This window comes from Orbicella faveolata, unplaced genomic scaffold, assembly GCF_042242905.1.
Source record: "Orbicella faveolata isolate gen_17 unplaced genomic scaffold, um_ofav_v1 contig_35, whole genome shotgun sequence".
Taxonomy (NCBI): Eukaryota; Metazoa; Cnidaria; class Anthozoa; order Scleractinia; family Merulinidae; genus Orbicella; species Orbicella faveolata.
In genome coordinates this window covers 11452501-11468371 of record NW_028301564.1, presented here as the reverse complement: position 1 = coordinate 11468371, position 15871 = coordinate 11452501, and the positions used below count along the sequence as shown (strand labels likewise).

Here is a 15871-nt window from a genome sequence, read left to right as displayed (position 1 = left end):
CAGGCTGGTCTAATGAGATGACATTTCGACGTTACTATCATAAACCAGCCGATAATGCATTCAATTTTGGTGACACGATTTTGCATTTGGCAGACAATGACAATTGACAATTGATCTTTTCTCTCATGTAGTTAAATATCACTAGTACGAGTTACACTCGCATTGCCACGTTGTCTTACACAAGTATAACATTTTTAGATGACTAATAAATCATGTTTGAGTTTGCATGGATTTTTTGTTTACAATCTATTCCAATGATGCCTCTATGATTGCTCTAAAATCTCGTACCAGTCCCTCACGACCTGGGCTGATGATGAAATAGAATTAGAAATTAAACGAGACTTACCTGTAAGTTGAAGTTTGATTGTAGTTCTGTGAATCATCAGCCAGGAGTGAAGGGAGTGGTACGCCCACCCTATTTCAGTTTATAACCCCACCCAGTGTGGTCTGGTAATCATTGAGGCGATCATTGGGCACTCTAAAGCCTGATTAATGCATTGCGCTACGCTCTCTCTCGTATGAATTCCAGTAGCAATTAAATAATGAAAGGCCCGTTCAGAGCCTGACATTTTTTCAGGTCATTTTTCCAGTAGTGTTATGGCTGCATTCGCATCTTTCATTCTTTCATTATCTAATTGCTACTGTTGGACATCTATTACAATGGAATTCATATACTTGAGCCGAGTATTACGTCCACTGAACATATAGGGCCGAATTCGCACACGATCGCTCTAATGTGGCTTTGATAGCTCAGTTGGTAGATCATTGCAACGGTAACGCAAAGGTCGTAGGTTCGAATCCCGTTCAGAGCCTGAAATTTTTTCAGGTCATTTTTCTGGTAGTGTTATGGCTGCATTTGCATCTTTCATTCTTTCATTATTTAATTGCTACTGTTGGACATCTATTACTATGGAATTGTAAAAAAGGTAAAGAAGAAATTTTTAACAGAGCATTAAGTAATGTTATTATTTTAATTAATCTTATTTTTGTAAGTAATGGGTAGTAGTGTAAGCAATGTTGGTATTGTAAATAATGTAAGTATTATAAATAATGTTACTGTTGTAAGCAATTACTTAAAAAAAAAAAATGAGTATGGACCGAGAAGACGAGGTCTGTAAAAAGTGAATAATATTATGTAATATTGAACTTCACACTTAAGTAAACTCACTGGCGGATTGCACTGTCTTTTGAACCTTACAGCTATTTACACTCGCTCATCACTTCATTCAAAACTTTTGAGCTTTCAAAGTGGCACAACAGTCAATATATAGATAGATATAGATATAGATATTTAGATATAGATAGATACAGATATAGATATTTAGCTTTGAATAAACTGGTTTGCTCAAAGAAGACCGAAAAGAATTCAATCCTTTACTCGTAATGGAGAAAAAAAAATTAGGGTAACGTAAAAATCTACAATATTCTTGAATTAAACTTGTTATCGACCTTTTATGCAAATTCCGAAGTATATTGATACAGTTCCCCTTAGGTTGTGTGTACAGGGAGACAAACAATTCCTTTTGTTGTTTGTTTTGGGTCCATTGAAAGTCTCACCATTCGTGGCTCATATTAATACTCACTCAGTGAGTTATTAATTACTGTTTGATTCTGTTAAAAAAAAACACCTTTAGTTAGGATGACTCCATCCAAGTGAGATCGTTGAGTCAAGCTGAATATTCAACCCGTTGGTAAGGTTTGACCGAAGAACAGAATTTCCGGGCAACGGAAAAGAGAGTCAAGCAATCAGTCCTTCCTGGAATTATTTCTTGCTAACGTCATGTAGAATGTAATCTAGCTTAAGGTTACACTAGCAAGCGTCAAACCTTGCTAGGGGAAAAAGACTTTTAACTGCTATTATGTTTCAGTATTATTTCTTGCTTCATATATTTTCCTTCATGTTCACACCTCACACTCAGGCGCTCAAATCATCATAAAAGATGTATAGGTGAACAAACCAAATGTAGCCTTCAATAACACTTTGCTTTTTTACCAGGCACAGTCACAAAGAACAACCTTAAAATTGGTTTTAACGTAAACAAGCCTGGAGTAAATTAATGGAAAAAGGCTGAATCTCTACTGTATGTGTATTGGTACAGAAAGAGCTTTTAAAAAACCGTAAACTTATTATCCCTGAGCTTGGACACTCAAGTTGTCATCCTTAAATTGCCATCTAAGTCCTTAAATTGCCATCTTAGTCCTTAAATTGCCATCTTAGTAATGCGGGTTTTTTTTTTTCGTGCTAAGAAATAATCCTTTGGTCTAAACTTTTCGTTCTTGTACAGCCAAACATTTCATCAATTTGGTTTTGATCGGTATATTACAAACTGTTTCTATATACTAAAATCCCCTGAGTGTCCAATCCTCGTAAAAGGAACAGGCACAATCTGTTCAGGGCCTTTTAATTGGTAACTGTTGCGCTGTAACCTTACGACTATGAGGATTAGAATTAAACTGGAGCGAGAAGATTCTGACTGGTATTCTGGTTGGTAAAGGAACTGAGCTAAATCCACCACAAACAGACAAGTTTAACACTCGATAATCAAAATCTTTTATTGCCGTTATCCACTGCTCCTCTATCCCCCCCAACCCCCCACTACCACCCCAACGAAAGCCTTGTTACCTAACTTTTTTGCTTATAATTATTACTATTTAATAACAGCAAAACTCCGAAATAAGAATGGAGGTGTAAAAGTGATGGCGAAGAGCGGCATGTGTTTGCTGATGCGGAATTGTCTTAATTAGCAGACGAACGTGTAAATCTAAGTTTAATTCTACTTGGAAATAATAACTGTCCGAAGGTTACAGCAAGAAAGACGTCTATCTTTTTCTGAGAGATGCAATTGCCAGTACCTCGGGCCAGCATGTTTCTTGCCTGAAATATGAGCTTATATATTAACGCGGCTTTTTCCCCTGACATTGTCATTAAGATCCAAAGTACTGTAACTGCAGTGTTCAAGTCATTTATAAAACTGGAATTGGTTTTGTTGCGAAACTATATGCTCGTCATTTATTCTAATTATTTGTAATACTGTATGTCTGTGAAAATTACTCATTGTGATTGGCTGAGAGCAAACGAATTTATCATTTATGCACGCTCGTTGGCATTGTTCTCAATCATATGATTAATGAGTAATCGTATGAAAGCTCGAGCATTTTTTTTCGTACAATTTTGAGAGAACTTCCAATAATCACTTATAATAGAAATCCTAAATTCCACTGGCTTTCACACTGTTACTTATTCAAATTTACGACAGGTGCATGGAAATCTCATCGGCGAAAGATTCAAGAATACTCACGATACAGGACACCAGTGAGCGTGTTAAGAGGACTACAATGGACGCGTTTTATGCCCTGTTCATGACCGTTCTGCTTACAATACCAAACTGGTTCATCTTGACTACCTTAAAAGACTTTATGCCGGAAGATAAAAACAGATCTGGATTTTTCCACGTTATGGAGGGATTCTCTCTCTTTGATCACATTTTGTCGACGCATTATGCGGAAAGCTCGCTTATTTGTGGCTCTCTCTGCTTGAGGAATAAGCTATGTGCTTCATTCAACTTTGGGAGAAGATCTTCAAGCGATGGAAAGTTTTTTTGTGAGCTAAGTAACTCAAAAGCGAGCCAGTTTCCAATGGACTTCAAAAGACGAAGCGCATTTGATTACTTCACTTTCTGGTAAGTCGACGACAAGATAGAGTTATATGACAACCCACCGGTCCGGTCTCGGAAAGAATAAGGGGATCAGTTTGCTCCCGGGTTGGAACTCTGTATGAACGTTTCACGTAAAGTCCACAAGAAACAAGCAACCCTTGTTACTTTTGAACTAAGCAGGCGTATTCCTATAGCTAGTTTCGGGAGGTCACTGGTGTGTGAAAAAACAACTTATTAAATATGTTTTGAATAAGAATCTTGCTAGCTATTGTTCAATAATAGAGTTGAAACTGATTGAAAACTAAATTAAAAATAATTTACACACGACCAGAGTTACTTCGGAGCAAAGGACTATCAAAAATAAGCATCACACTGATATTTTTTGTACACAGCTAATCCTTCGAAGGTTTCATTATGAAAAATCAAATATTATATAAAGTAAGTTTTTTCCAGAGGCACGATGACCTCATGGTTAGTGCGCTCGCCTCCGGATCAAGCGGTCCGTGTTGCAGTCCTGGCTCGGATCATTGTGTTGTGTTCTTGGGCAAGACACTTAACTCTCACAGTGCCTCTCACCACCCAGGTGTATAAATGGGCACCGGCAAATTTAATGTTGGGGGATGTTTGGGGTATCCCTGCGATTGAGTGGCATCCCATTCGTTTGATAACGACTGAAAATTTTGAAAAAATTGTGCGTTTGTTGGTTTCATGGCGTGCTAGACGGCTAAACAGTTTTGTGCCTTTTTATTGCCTTCATGAAAAGAAAGATCGTAAATAACGCCGATATGTTGTTAGAGAAATGTTTCGCTGGGAAGATAAAGAATTACTTTTATCAATTTGACAGATATTCCTCTGTTGATTCGAATCTTTCCTCGTTTAACAGGACATATGTAAAGACGGCTCGGTGTATCAGTTACGCAGCTCCGCTATATCACGAAGTGTCCGCTGTCCCCTAGAGATCGCCGTTCTGCCCTATATTGACGACCATTGTAACGTTAGTAAGTAACGTAATCACCTTTTCTTTGATGTATCAGTAATACCACAAAGGTTGCTTGGGGGATTAAAAGAAAATACATCAAGAGTTTGATCTTCAAGAAATGAGCTGCACACACCGAATGATACAGGTTGCCGTGAAAACTTCAAGTTACGAGTACAATGATGTGTCATATCAAATAGCTTCCAGATGATTTTTAGGTCAGGTTGTAACGTTTGGCAGCTTTTTCCTTATATATGTTATAAATGGTTATAAATGGTTAAAGTCAGCTCGGGCACTTTCCATCCCCGCTCCCATGTTTAAATGTTGCGAGTAAGGTTTCAAAAAGAGCTGAATAATTTGCGGGAAATCAATAGGGAAAATTCGGCGTACAGTGTTTTCTGTCAATCCAGAAAAATTGGCATTCCATAGTTTAGTGAAAGATCTTAATTTCAGCTTTCCGAGTGCGTTCATAACTCGGTAAACACACAGCTAAATTAAGTAGGAATCAATGTTTTTATTCCTTGACGAGAATCAAAGCGGCATTATTTCACGACTGTTTACTTACAACAACTCCATTCCACTTTCTTTTTTTTTTCTTTCTTAGATACAAGTATAATTCTACTGTCAAAGGGTGGAAGGAGTATTACAAATATTACTCACGCTTCTTTTAACCCAAGATATTCGTTTAACTTTTCTGAGGCTGTCAGAGTATGTGAGATTCTGAACGGAACTCTGGCAACGTTTGAAAAGCTGCCTGGAATAAAGGATTCCAACGCTGCAGGTGAGTGTCAGTGATGATATTTAGTGTAGCAAGTTGCGACAACTGATTTAGTATTCTATTTCATTTTGTCATTTCTGTGTGGAAGGTCAAATAGACATTTTTCTTAGGTTCGGCAACTTGTTGGGTCTCAGAGCCAAAGAGATAAATATTGCGATTTTATTGCAAGAGAGGACATTCACTTTCGTCCGTGTAATACTGAATGTTAGCTACCTCGCTGCAACACTACCTAATATGGAAGATCAAGATAAAAAGCTGAAAAAGACATTAAAAAAAAACAAATAAATAAAATTAAGATAAAACAAAAAAGAGTATTCTCCGACACCATCATCTCTTTGGTGTTTCCCAGGAAGTACTCAAGAAGGTGGAAAGGGGTTTCAAAGCAAAATTTGTAATTCCCATTTTTTTATTGAGGAAGGGAAAATATTGTTTCGCTTTTTTGAGTACTGACGGGTGTTTTGGGCCATTTATGATTTTGCTCAAAATAATTTTATCGATTCGAGTAATTTTTTCCCGTAACCTCCCCTAATTCACTTGGAAAGATAAATATTGTTAACTTGAATCCTCTTTTCCCTTTATACATTTAGGCTTTGACTATGGGATTTTTTTGCCAGGAGGAAAGGAAGGTGCTTAATGAAGGTTTTATTCGCAAATCCGCGCCGCGTTTAAGCCCGAGAACTATTCCCCCACTATACCCGGGTGGTGCTGTCGTGCTCTTGACAGAGCAGATTTGATTTAAACTTCTTATCTTGACAACATATTTTATATTTTATATTTAGCTATGGCTGGCTTGAAGACGGTATTACTGTTGTTCCAATGCAAGAACTGAAGAGCATGTGTCTCAGTGTTGGCCTTAACCCATCATCGACGAATAATGACAAGGGTCAGAAGTTCGATGCTTACTGTTTTGGTGTAAAAGCATAGGAAGGAAAACAATTTAAACTTAAGAACAGCTTCGCCTAAATATCAACTAGACTTGGAAATAGCGAAAAAATCGAATTTCTTCAAACTCGCCCACAATGAAGCCCTACGGGCACTAGTTACAAAAATATTGTTTTAAGTTCGATAAATCAAAAAGTATTTTTTTCCGCAATTTTTTCGTTTCGATGCCCCAAATCGGCCAAAATCCATCGAAAATGAGCGGCATATTCAGAGGCTCGTAAACTCAAAAGCAAAAATCTTCATTACAAACTGATTGCACGTCGTATTTGTACTTCCTTTCTTGTCTATTTAGAGCTAAATAGATCGTGATTTGATTAGAACTTAAATATTTGACTTATTTTTTAAATTAACGACCCAAGACAGCTTTACAAGAGGTCTACATTTAGCCTATTTTCAAATGCTAAAAAGGCGTTCTGGTACACGGTATTTCCCAAAATGACTAGTTTGGTCTGAAAGAGCATTGTTTCTTCTTCAAATTAGTGAAATAAAATTTTTGGGTAAATAAAATCGCGAGCGCTGAGATAGCGAACTAAATACAGCACTTCTTCCTGAAAACTTGACCTTTGACCCGAGCGTAACGAAACCGATTAGTGCAAGAAAACCCGGAAGAAAAGCAAACGCTTCGTTATTTTGAAACAATTTCTAGTGATATCTCTCCGAAACCATGATTGCAAGAAACTATTTCCAGCTATGAAATCTTGCAGGGTCAAAGAAGGAGCTAAAGGGCGCATTTTGACACAATAACTTTGTTTGCTGAGAATTGAAGTCAATGATCGTTAACGAATTCCAGTGAAATTTGCAAACTTGAAGTATGTTAGCCGATACTTACCTGAATATTTATATTTATAGAAGAGTCGTCTTCTAGGAGTAACCTTCAAAAGAAGCTGGACCCAGATTTGGAAACCTTTAAAAGAAGAAATGTTTAATATTCCGTGACCTGCCCGATGTTATAAATTCCATGCACATGCCAACCGCATGTTTGTCGTAAAACCAACTGAACTCCACTGACAGTTTCCATGGGCAACCCCAAGATAAACAATTCCCAAAAATGTAAAGTGAAATTGGCTGTCTTCATGAACAGTTAGAAGCTAGAGTCAAGTTCCATTACCTTTAAAAAGTGCTTGATTTTATTTGTTTGCGTCGACTTTGTTCACTACTCTCACGTTCGAATGCCGCGAATCGGTCACGCCAAAACAGTGCAGACCGTGCAGACTGCAGACACTTGTTTGGGCTTTTCATTGTGACTCTTTTTTTTGGGTCTAGTTACAAAATAGTGTTAAATATATCTGAAAGTTTGTCATTTATCCACAGGCTGCACAAGCGCAGTATTTGACTTTTGATTCAATAGACAAACGCGTACAAGACTGTGTATGGGAAACTTACTCAGTGTGCACGACCGATACTACGCAGTATGCGAACGTGACAGTAACTACTGAGTGAACAACTTAGAATCAAGCCCTTTTAAAAGGTAATGGAACGTGACTCTAACTTCTATAACTGTTCATGAAGACAGCCAATTTCACTTTACATTTTTGGGGATTGTTTATTTTGGGGTTACCCATGGAAACTGTCAGAGGAGTTAAGTGAGTTTTACGACAAACATGCGGTCGGCATGTGCATGGAATTTAAGCTAATTTATAGCAGCGGGCAGGTCACGGAACATTAACATTTCTTCTTTTAGAGGTTTCCAAATCTGGATCCAGCTTCTTTTGAAGGTTGATCCAAGAAGACGACTCTTCTATTAATATAAATATTCAGGTAAGTATCGGCTAACATACTTCAAGTTTACAAATTTCACTGGAATTGACTGCAATTCAATTGTCAGCAAACAAAGTTATTGTGTCAAAATGCGCCCTTTAGCTCCTTCTTTGACCCTGCAAGATTTCATAGCTGGAAATAGTTTCTTGCAATCATGGTTTCGGAGAGATATCACTAGAAATTGTTTCAAAATAACGAAGCGTTTGCTTTTCTTCCGGGTTTTTCTTGCATTAATTGGTTTCGTTACGCTCGGGTCAAAGGTCAAGTTTTCAGGAAGAAGTGCTGTATTTAGTTCGCTATCTCAGCGCTCGCGATTTTATTTACCCAAAAATTTTATTTCACTAATTTAAAGAAGAAACAATGCTCTTTCAGACCAAACTAGTCATTTTGGGAAAAGCCGTGTACCAGAACGCCTTTTTAGCATTTGAAAATAGGCTAAATGTAGACCTCTTGTAAAGCTGTCTTGGGTCGTTAACTTAAAAAATAAGTCAAATATTTAAGTTCTAATCAAATCACGATCTATTTAGCTCTAAATAGACAAGAAAGGAAGTACAAATACGATGTGCAATCAGTTTGTAATGAAGATTTTTGCTTTTGAGTTTACGAGCCTCTGAATATGCCGCTCATTTTCGATGAATTTTGGCCGATTTGGGGCATCGAAACGAAAAAATTGAGGAAAAAAAAAATTTTTGATTTATCGAACTTAAAACGATATTTTTGTAACTAGTGCCCGTAGGGCTTCATTGTGGGCGAGTTTGAAGAAATTCGATTTTTTCGCTATTTCCAAGTCAAGTTGATATTTAGGCGAAGCTGCTCTTAAATGCTGATAAGAACTGAGCCACATATTTAGTTTATATCCGTCGGAGGTTGTTTATATGAACTTTTCCCTCTGAGACATCATCATCGTCAACACCATCATTCCTTATAGCCTCCACTGGGGCATAGGGCCGCATACTCGATTGATTGGTGCGTTTTAATTTTTAACCCTGTTTTGTGCCTTTTTACTTTCATCTCATGTTAAAAAAACGCACCACGCGGATCAGCAAGTTGAAAAGTATCCTTATGTGAAACGAGAACCAATGCTGTAAAAGATTGTTTTGTCAATGTAATAACATGTGATCTACAATATTTTATCAAATATCGTAGAGTATATTTCTCGTTGTACTTTAATTGAAGATTAATAAAAATAATGATGGCTTTATCTAGTGCTTGTCCTTTTTTTGATCAAAAAGGCAGCTAGAATGTCATTGGTTCTATCTCAAAACGCAAATCGGGAGAGTCGCTTTGGTTTGAATGTATGTTGGATGCGGGGATCAAGAGACACAACTCGGTTCCTGGGTGGAATCTTTGTGTTGTGTTCGTTCTAGCCTGCCGAAAGACAGCAGTCTCCGATTAATTGTCAAAAAAACTCAACGTTATCACTCCGGCATATCAGGCGATTTTGGTCGAGTGATGGTTCGTATTTTAGCGAAATGCAGTCGAGTCAGGATACCCATGGTGAGACCAAACGAGCCTAATGTGCCTCTGAAGCGCACCAAAAAGGTACGATTAGGTATTTACAGGAGCCATAATCGGGGACGGAGACCGTAAGCGCGCGCCATTTCTAGTATTGGGGTTGTCCCATGGGTGGGGCAGAAGACTCCTGAAATTTTCGTATAGGCATCATCCAACAAAAAATGACGTCACATCCGGTTTAAACTGCGCTTCGCGGCTCGTTTCACAAAGTGAGAAAATGGCGTTTCGATTACTCACCATTTTCCTCTATTTGTAAACCATCAGTTTCGTTTCATTAAATATTGAGGATGGAAGGATGTTTTAGACACATTACTTCGACTCTTTAAGCAAAAATTTCGGGAAAAGAGAAAAGTTTATTATTGTTTTGAAGTAAAATAACGGAGAGCCTTCCATCGTCGTCTGGCGAATTTTACACATTTGCAAAACTGGTGTTGTTCCGACTTTTGGTTCTTGTTCTTCGTGATTTAGTGATAACAATAAGTACAATAGCCTATAATGTTAACAACAACCTGGATAAAGTATTGCTGGCCATAGTTTGCACTGTGTACTACGGGAACATAATTAACAGAAGTCGTTTAGCTCCGAAAGTCGCTGTCACCAGAGCTTTTGTTGCACTTGGCTCACGTGTATTGGTAGAAGAGACAAGCTGGATCGCATGCTGAAGGTCAGTATCCCACATTCCTACATCTCTCGTTGAAGATTGCTGTTTTCAGTAAGATACAGTACATATTTATTGGTACTTTGGGGTCATCAGTCTCTTTCTCTTTGGTGAGTGCTTTTAAAACGCCCAGTAAAAACTTGATTCACGGCATGGAAGCTTATGTCTCGCTGGATCGAAATTCGAGCAAGATTTTTAAGTTCTAGTCCTCTTTAAAAGTAATTAAATCAATTATTCAAATCCAAGCCATCAGAGGGAATCTGCCATTGAAGCTGCCCTAAGTTAAGAACCTGTTTAAGGACCTTCCCCTTTGAAAATCGTGGAGGTGTCCTTTGAGGCAACACAGGTCCCATTTATATGGTCTCGGGTACCCGAGATAACCCTCCCCCTGGCCTGAGGCAACTTTATCAAGTGTTTGTATGTGAAAATGTAGCCCCTGTAGGCCAAGTAAAAGTTGACCCTGCATGATTATTCGTAACTCTTATTGAATAATCAAATGTGCAACTATCCCTCTTTGTTTAAGTTTCCCTTAGTCATTTGATCACAGTGGGTTTTGCTGAGTTAATTTTCTCCTCTTTGATACAAATTGCTGCTATAAATCTTAAATCTAGCCATTACATGACACTCGCCATGTCAAGAGTTGTTCCAGTGAGGCGGGCCAAAGTGTTTATGTATACTCAAAGAAAAGTTGTTGGTTACTTTAGCTGCCAAGGCGAGTCAACTTGCCCACCTGAATTGTCTCGCCCCCAAGTCTGGTTCGTTATCCTCGTGTAAACGGTTGGTTGAATTTTGCAAAGAAATAAGTGAAAAGTTAGCTCTGCCAGAGTAACTCGGGGAAAGGGTTGTCTCTGGTACACAAGAGCCATTCTATTTTATTTCCATTTTCCCTCTTCCTCTTCCGACTGATTATGCGAAATATCCTGTCCAAAATCTTTATGGGTACTAGTACTGGTGTTTGAGTATGGAGGCCCGTTCTGGTCAAAATTGTAGTAATAAAATTGCCCCACAAGTCAGTTTTTTCAGTCACTGTTTTACTTTTTATGAGCTTGCCGTGTATTTTCATCGGCGGTACAAATTTTTTTTTGAGGTGGTTGCTTATTTTTTTTAGCAGCCTGAATTATTTTAATTTAGTCTGGTTAAATTTTTTGTGGGTACTACGAATGAATTTTTTCACTCGTACTGCAAATTAATTTTGAATGGTACTGCTAATTTTTTTTACTTGTGGTACTGAGAATTATTTTTTCATTGGCGCTGACAATTATTTTTCAAGGTATCGTGAATTTATTATTTGGCCTACAATACATTGCGGGCTTGCGATTTGAGGGGGACTGGCTCGAGTACTTTCCCGTTCGATTTCTTCGCGCCATCTTTGTGGTTTCATCTTTTAATTGTATCGAAAATATTTGGAGATGGATAAATCTGTTCAACGGCAGATACGTGAGATAGCCAATAATGCTATAACAGAAATCAGTCGAATTTCTCAGCTAGCGGACTCCACTCATACTGCGGCAGTAAGTAATCAGCGAAGTTCTTCCACTTCGAGTCCATTATCATCTGGTTCTGCTTCTAGTTCCCTTCCGTCAGGATCAGAATCGGGATCTTCTTCTAGAAGTTCAGGAAGTTTGGTAAGTGAACTGCACCGAAGATTCCCGAGTATGCAAGAAACAACTCATCGTAGTTCTGCTCCTACTTCGAGCGGTAGAGGCCGCTCTAATTCGACACAAAGGGTTGGCCGTCCATCGAATGAGTTTGCCACCAAAGACATTATTATTGTGGGTTTACAGTGTGAAAACAACTCGCCAAGAAAAGGTCAGTCTCCAACGTAGAAATCGTGTTATAAGTGGATTTACAATTGACAAAGGGTGGAATGAAAAAGCTCTTTACAATAAAGTGAAAGCACAGTTTCCAGAGGAATGCAAGTACATTGAGTTCGAATTCGTGAAGAATATCTCTGGAGTGCTAGTGAAACCGACATTGGCTTCAGGGGTGAGGATCAATGGAAACATTTTGCTGAAGAACATCGCCTCTGCAGGTGCTGTGTATGTGCGTTTACTGGTCGAAGATGACCCTGATGAGGTGGACAGTGGTATTCAAAGGAGTATGGATGATTTCATGTCAGAATTAAATCAAGAGAGCATCATCGTACAAGATGAGGTGCAATCTATGAACTGTGAAGAGCCAAATACAAATAGACATAAGGAAGAGGAACATGCAGTGGAACAGGGACATGCAGTCGAATCTGCAGATGATCAAGAGCGAGATAGCGGAGAACAACATGCACCCATAACTGTAGATGATCAAGAGGGAGGCAATGGAGAACAACATGTAGTGCAACCTGCGGCTAATAAGGAACAGCCTGTAGATAATGGAGAGCCTGTCAGTGAGGCTGACTATTTGAGAATCATTGATAACATCACTGTCAATATTATTGATGAATGTATGGGATTTCAAAATCCAGTTGCCATCCTGAAGAAAGCCCAGGAACACATTTTAGATGGAAGGCAGTTGGACATAGTTGACCCTTCAACAGAACTAAAAGGAAAGACCAACTTTATAATAATAGATAGGGACCATGTTTTTCAAGATGCATTAGCTGAAGTAGCATTAATTGACAACTTAAGGCTTGAGGTAGATTTTATTGGAGAGGGTGCTCAGAACTTGGGGGGGCCTAGAAAAGAGTTTTTCAGGTTAGTTCTCAAAGAAATCAAAGAAAATTGTTTGACAGTGGACTCATCGAGGACTTTGCAGAACGTTACTATACATCTGGTATAATAATGGGATTAAGTGTTCTACGGAATGGGAAAATTCCCAGCTTTCTGTCTGAGGAACAACTTCAAGAACTTATTGATGATTCATCTGAGCATTCCCCCTGCATTGTCAACCTACGAAATGGTTGACGAAAAGTTGGAGTCCTGCAACTGATGGCAAAGCTTCCTTTGTTTTTATGCCTTTTCAGGCCCTCTTCTAGCAAACTCAATGTGAGGAATCTTGTCCATTTGTTGGAACCAAAGTTTGCAGAGGAGGGTTCCAATACTAAGAGGTATGAAAAAGAAGTATATGCTGCATTTTACAAATACGTGAAAGAAGTTGCTTCTGGGAGAAGGGTTACTGGATCCACCACCCTAACCCTTAATCACATTTTGCAATTTGTTTTGTGGCGCAGATGAGGAGCCAGCATTGGGGTTTTCCATTTCCCCACAATTCAGATTTGTATCCAGCAGTGGGAGCTTCCTCCCTACTTCAAACACTTGCACTAATACGTTGCATCTCCCATCTCCAAGCAGCACAGTCAGTCTTCCTTCAGATGACATCCTCTTTAATCTGTATGACTATGCTTTTGGTAGCACATACTTTGGAATTATTTAACAGATTCCAATAATGTTATTGTAGAGTTAAGCATTATTTTTTCTGTTACCAAAGGGCTCTTTTCAGAAATGAGGATTACAAGTTTGAATTGAAACTTATGCTTTGTCAAGAGTTAATTTATAGAAAGGTGACAGTTTGTTTTGAAGGTTTTTACATTACAACAGCTTGAACCTTGAAGTCAAGTTGGATTGAAAGAAATCTGTCCCTTGAACATGATGTTGTTAATCACAAATGTTTCAGTGGCCATGTTAAACAATGATAATGTTATTATTCATGACAACACCAATTCATGTTGAGTTTGAACAGTTTTCAGTTAACTGACAGAAAATTGTTTTCAATCTAGGATATTCCTGCTCATTCTTGGGTTTCCATTTTAACAACTTAGCTTTTGCAACTGGTTGGGTTTAGTAATGGTGCTTTGCATTAGTTTTGTATGTATTCAAGTGAGATCTCTAAATAGTGTTTTCTCCAGCCTTATTGATACATGTACCTCAATACTTCAGTGACAGCTATGGGAAGAGGTAGCAAAAGTTCACTTTCATACCCGGTATTTGTTACTTAACTTTGTCATTACTTTCCTTTAATAAAATGTTTATGTTATCAACGCAAGTATCATTTTTCTCTTTTTTCAGGGAAATTCTTTGTGTGGGAGAAATACCCACTCTTAGTACAGGAAATAGGCTATAGAACTCAGGCTGATGAACTGTAAAATGTAATCCCCTACGGTTTCAATTCTCGTATTCTGATGGTGTTCACTACTTTAGTTCATTGGTGTGGGTTTTTTTGTGGCAAACAAACAAACAAAGGAATCAGAAAGAAGATAAAAGAGGCAACTGTCTAACAACTTATCCAGGTCATTACCACTCTTAATGTTAATGAAAAATGAAAGTGGGAGCTATTGAGTGCACTTTGAATGAAGAACTACAGACCTGTCATTAGAAAACATGGAATGGTGACTGTAAAATGGGTACAAAAGCCAAGTTGTTTTGCAGGGAGGTAGAGGGTGTGGGTGTTAACAAGATGATTTTTTAATCTCTCAAAGTAGGTTTTCTATACATCTGACTTCTCCCTCTGTTCATCATGGGATACAATTTTTCAAAGTGTCCCAAGGACATAAAATGACTGTTTTGTAATACCCTGACTCAGTGCACTTAGGGTAATGCACTTTACCTCCTCTAAGGTCTAGTCAAAATCTAGGTTGAGTTCAAATCTTTCCTCCAAAAAGCAGCAACAAACGGAGTTTTTTATTATTTGACACAGAAATCCTAGTTTTCAAAATTGCAAGCACATATAAAAGCTAACATCAACTGGGTTTTCCATCAGTGACTTCTATTCTTAAGTTTCTTCCTCGTTGAAAAGGAATAATGTCATGAACTCGACACTGTTAAGGGAATTGTTCCGACCTTGATTATGGTCATTTTGAAAGGGATCTGGCAGTTGCATCCTTTGCTCCTCTGTGAGCACAAAGGTTGGTGGATCAATGTGTACCTGGTAGTCTTCATGGCTCACTGTAACTGATTCATCAGGGTCAACACCACACTGTTCCATTTCATCTACAGTAAGTGCAGTGTGTTGAGAATTTATGTTTTCCAGCATGCCCCTCGTCCACAGCTGAAGAGGGGACATATGCTCTGTTGACACTGGCCTTTGATTCATTTGATCAGCAAATTCTTCAAGAGATTTACTGATTCTTGGTAAGTATATGTAATGACGACAAAACAGATGCAATTCATTTAAAGGGTCAAGAATACCAGTTTTTTTTCCATTTCGTCAAATAACTTTGCACAAAAACACAGGACGCCAGCATAAACATCCCTGTGAGCTCTTTCTACCCGGAAATTGTGAACAGATGATCCTGTGATAGTACTTCCCCTGTCTAAGCTTCTTCTTTCCAACATGAACTGGGCAACAAGAACATTCTCCATCCCATAATCACATCTTGCTCTTGATGGCAACCCATAGGTTTTTGTGCTCTCCTCAAAAAGTCTTAAAAGTGAATGCCTATAAAAATGGACCTAACTCGCCTATCAATGGCACAGGTCGAAAAATTGATTTCGCTTGTATTTTGTCCATAGATAGGTCCTAGTAAGAATAGAAAAGGACCATAGTTAGTTTCTGCTAATACAGCTGTCTTTGGTAGAAATACGCCAAAAACGATTTCGACCCGATTGGGCTCAAAATCTACTTTCGGTTTCGCTGAATTTTCCAAATATTTGATTGCT

At 38.3% G+C, this 15871-nt stretch overlaps 2 pseudogenes; both read left to right on the top strand.

Annotated features, from left to right (window-relative positions):
• Nucleotides 1-3216: 3216 nt before the first annotated feature.
• LOC149103275 (uncharacterized) lies at nt 3217-6334 on the top strand (annotated as a pseudogene).
• Nucleotides 6335-11248: 4914 nt separating this feature from the next.
• Nucleotides 11249-14258, top strand: LOC149103274 (uncharacterized; annotated as a pseudogene).
• Nucleotides 14259-15871: the final 1613 nt, after the last annotated feature.